Below are 5,018 nucleotides of genomic sequence, written 5' to 3'. Positions count from 1 at the left end.
TTCAACACCATTGAAAACTGTGAAGTCCCAGGGAGGAGCAGAGAAAGCAAACAGGGCAGTGGTACAGCAGGAGCTTTCTTGAGAAGACTTTGTAAATTTAAATTTTGAATATGCAATGCAATTCTTGAAGAAATAGGTGACTTGTCTTTGTGAATGATCCCATGTAAATCAGGTAGGTAAGAATGAACAGTCCTGTGCCAAGGCTTGGAACTGTGAGTGCTATTTTGGTCTCAAGGGCAACCAAGTTGTGTAAGAGTCAGTGGGAGAGAAGGCTCGAAGTAGACACGGTCTAACACTGCTGGGGAGAGTAATGTAACTGTAGCCTGACAAGCTTAAAGGCAACAATATAAATTGAGAGAGTGGAGTGTTTTCACTCCTGTGTGTAGATAGAATGATGAAAAACCGTCCAAGCAAAAGCACTAGTTAGAGTCTTAGGCAGAGCTGAGGATGACTCAGAGATTTTGGATGCACTTTATGCCTCTTCAGAACTTAGCTTCAGATGGCCTGTATGAGCCTGTCTCTGCCAAACTTGCATAGGGAGATGACTTCTCTATAGCACCTAGGTGCAAGCCAGGCTGCGTGCAAAGGCGCACAACCTTTGCTTAACTCCTGAGCCACCTATTACCGCCATTACTGCAAAATGAAGACTTGAACTCACACTGCAAAAGGGCAGAGGCAGAGAGGTTTCTTTTGGATCTGCCAATAAGCCATAACCGTTAACCATGTGGTTTTATCTGGTCTCCTGGCATAAGGCCTGCCTTGTACTCAAGAGACCTCTCAAGAAGGACCTGAGCTGAGCAAGAGGTGGTGTTAGTGGCAGGCTCTGAGCACAACATGAGAGGTCTCTCTTCTGCTGCCTCTCAGCCTGCTGCACCTCTTGGGAAGGGGCACCAGTGTGAGCCAGAGGCCACTGAGCAGTTCTAGCAAGGAAGGAAGCCAAAGCAAACATGCAGAAAGATGTGAGCTGTTTTTTTTGAGCTCTCATGCCTTGCGCTGCCTAAAACCCCAAACCAATACATAAACAAACACAGGAGCAATGCCTGAGCTTTTCAAGATGAGTCTTATTATGCAGAAACAGTAGATCTTACCCTCAACTGATCTATTGTGCACGTAGCTTGGGATGTTGTTTAGCTCCCAGCAAGCTAAATCTATGGTAACTATATCCTGTCCTGCTCCTTCTTGGGATGAAGCAATACCTCCTGCTTGGAACTCTCAGAGAGACAGCTGGCCAGAACTGCCTTTGGGACTGCTTCCTGCTGCCAGTTTGTCTTTTTTTCTCCCTGGGCACTAGGTTTCAAACACAGCAAAAGGGAGAGCAAGCACATGAGAGCAAGCTTTAGATAAAAGAGAAGAACAGAAACAAAAAGCATAGATCAAGCTGGTGTGTGCTCCATGTCTTGCAGTTCTGAGCATGTTAATGTTTTGGGGGTGGGGGAAGTGGGAGACAATTTTTTAAAAGCTGGCTTAGAAATAGGTAATGGATGCCAGTGACATCAGCTACATGAGTAGCTGCTAAAGATAATGAATGTGGCTAGGAAAGCACTCTATGGTCTCTCCCAGGCCAAGTGTGAATGGGTTTTGTCTATTGCCCTTTCCTGTCTGCCCGCTATGCTTATTGTGGTGCCATTACTGCAGTACATCATCATGTTTATTGTCTGTATCCTTTACCTCAGCACTGTGAGAGAGATTGAGTTGCTGCTACCCCTGTTTGGCATAAAGGGGCTCGAAGCAAAGACAATGGCTTGCCCAGTGTCACACAGGGTCAGACTGTATCAGAGAAAAGAACTGAATTAGTGACACCCAAGTCATGAGTATCTACATGCTGATGGTCATGCTTATCCCATTTGTCCTGCTCCTTCCCTTTCCTTTTCCCAGAAGGAGATGCTTTAAGTGGGGAAAGACGGCATTATTAAGAAAGGCAAGTCTTGCTTTCATAACTTGCAGGGTCATGTTCCATCTGATCCTCTTGAGTAACAATGGCTGGGATTGTGCAGCTGAGAAAGTTGTGACCCTGCTATCCTGGGAGGTTCTTCCTGGGCATACTTAGTTGGAACACATTTGAGAGCAATCACTGTTTTGATGTGTTATGAGTGAGATCCCAGACAGGTGTGGACCTGTGGGGTCTGTTCTCTGGTAGACTTCTCACTCTTCTGAGAGGTAAACCTCATGTCCTGTCATTTGTGCTAGTTAAATTTCACTTGGTACTTTGTAGGTACAATAGGACTGGAAGGGCCTCTCTGAGCCATAGGGCTTCTATGCATATGCACGGAGGCTGCACATCGGAGAAGGCTCAATTAATCAAGTCTGCCAGAGCACAAAACACATTCCGGCAGCCTTTCGTGTCACATGTATCAGTGTTGCCACACATCTCTGTGCTGAAAAAATGGTGGCGGGGCTCTTTGAAATAAAACACGTTTGATGAAGTTTAGTTCAAAGTACCCCACTGCCATTTTTTCAGCATGGGGATTCATGGCAATGCTGATACACAGGACACGCAGGTGCTTTTAATTAGCATGAGTCACTAATTAAAGCATCCAGCACCACATCCCACAACTCATGGAAAAATGCCCATGGAGCTTAGTCCCCAGTGTTTTCAGTTAGCCATTTGCCCAGAAGATCCAAAATATCATCCACTCAAACCCTTAAAGCACACCACAGCCACAAGGCACATTATGGAAAACCCCCTACACTGTCGCAGGTAAAAGGCAGGGGAGATGAGGGCATCATCAGTGTCCTGCCAGAGCAGTGCCAGGAAATTTGTTAGGTTAGGATATGCTCCAGTCCTCCTAGGAAGGGGACTGTGCCCCATGTTACAGAGGAAGGCACAGACATTCACCTGGGAGGGAAAACTCTTTCATGAGACCAGATCTGGCCAGTGGTATGACCACTGGTGCGAGCACACTCGCACACATCCTTACCTCAAACTGTGACCAGTGTATAGTGCTTTTGTGGAAAATGAGAAAAAAGCCTCAGAAGCCAAATAATATATTTGGGGGTGAGGGGAAGGAGTTATTCCTAGCCCTTATGGGCAACTAGTAGAAGCCCTGAAATGCGGGATACCCATTTTCTCTGTTAATGGGACAGTAAAAGCAACTAAGATCAAATAAGCTTTAATGACAGAAAGAATTTGGTGGATCATGATGGGACTTGAGACCAAGGTTTAGATCTTAGTTCTGCCCCAGATTTCATGGGCCACAGACAAGTTACTTACTGCTGTAAGTCAGCTGCATCTGCAACTCTGACTAGAGACAACTGGAAACTGTTCTTACTTCCAACATGCTGGCATCTCCCTTCATGCCTATTGTTTTTGCAAGTCAAATTTCTAACTGGATAAGTTTCTTTAATGCACAAACTGCCCAGTGTCCTTGAGAGAGACTCTTGCTCTGTAGTCTTATTTAAATAGGCTATTTCCACCCCCATATCTCTCAGCCTGGGGCGGGCAGTCTCTGTAGATGAAGGAGCATATCTCTTTCTTTCTCTCCACTCTCCAGCACCAAGTAGCAGCACAGAGTTTTGGGGGGTGTTTAAAAAAAGATAGGCGGGATCAAGGCACTGTTGCAAAGCTGGTGTGACTGCCTTTTGTCCTGATGGCAACCACAGAGGAGACGGCCACATTGCAGCCCTCTGTGCAAAGGAGATGCTTGCCCAAAGAAGGAAAGTGGGCAGCAATAAGCCTTCGCATCAGTTCTGTACAGCCCCATAGCCTAGTGCTCTATGGTGAGTTGATACAAACAAGGCCATGTGGAAAAGCAGAACTGTGCGGTAAGGATGTCCTCTAAAGACATTAGAAGAAGAATGATATTGCAACCAAGACCTGGGAAACTGCCACTCGAGAGTGAAGCCAGCGGAGAGTGCAATTGCATCAGAAGAGTGAAAACCGTGGATCAGAAGGAGAGGACGTGCATTGCAAAGCATGTAACATGCACGGAGGAGGCTATGAGCAAGCATAAATCCTCACAGGCAGGAGAAGTTGTGATGGCCCCTTCCTCAACTGTCTTGCTAGATTTGTTCCTCTGTTGTTAGTCTGGCTCACAACAGACCACCAGTAATACTAAAAGGGGCACCTACGGCATCCTAAACCATCAGTAGTATTAATGTGAGTTGTAAATATGCCAATATAAAAAGAAGAGTTGTTATAAATTCTATAGTGCTTTTTGCAGGAGTTGGAATACTAGGCCAAGTATTCTGGCTAAAATTCAACATAAGTATTTACATTCTGGCAGCTTAAATCCCCCTCTGGAGTTTGAAATGAATATCGTGTTTGTCTTCACTTCACATCTTGAACCATTGTATATTGTGGCTGCAGGTTCCTAAACAGCCACCACATTCCATCTCGTAAGTGGCCATATTTCTGGTGCTCATAAATTGATCTTCATGTGTATAGCAATTGTAAATTATTTGGGATTCTTTGCATGAGACGTACCAGATTTCTGTATATTATTAATATTTATTGTAATGAGCTGGGAGCATCACTGAAAACAGGGATTAGGACAGCCAAGTTTGGGCTGGTGAATAGTTGGACAGAACTGAAGAGAGACTAGATGCCCTAAAGCCAGGGCAGGCAAAATACAGCCTGCAGGCCACATTTGGCCTGCCAGGCAATTCCAGCCGGCTGGTAGGGCTTCTCTCTAAGCCGAAGGAATAATCACAGGCCCCAGCCCTCGCTGCCCCTCTGCAGGCTGGCTCCATCATGCAGGACATGTGGCTCTGGTTGCTAAGCAACCAGCCCCAACCCCAGCCTGGCTTGACCCACCCCAGCCACCACCCCAGGCTAGAAGGTGCTAGACACAAGAAGCCTCTGCCTGGCAAAGGCTTTTGCTGGTGACCTTGTGCCTGTTTCCTTCCTCCCTGCAAGAGTAGAAATTCAGGTATGGCCCCGCTGGGCCAGGGCCAGGGCCTCATTGGGGGAAAGGAGGCTAGGAGTGTGGGGAGCTGTATGTTGTGGGGCTGGCCCCACAACCTGCTACTATGTGCAGCTGGGGACCTGCACAATCCAAGGACTCTGGGCCTGCCCCCAC

This window comes from Gavialis gangeticus, unplaced genomic scaffold, assembly GCF_001723915.1.
Source record: "Gavialis gangeticus isolate Ggan-Ray unplaced genomic scaffold, GavGan_comp1, whole genome shotgun sequence".
Lineage (NCBI taxonomy): Eukaryota > Metazoa > Chordata > Crocodylia > Gavialidae > Gavialis > Gavialis gangeticus.
Note: the sequence above shows the minus strand (reverse complement) of the source record.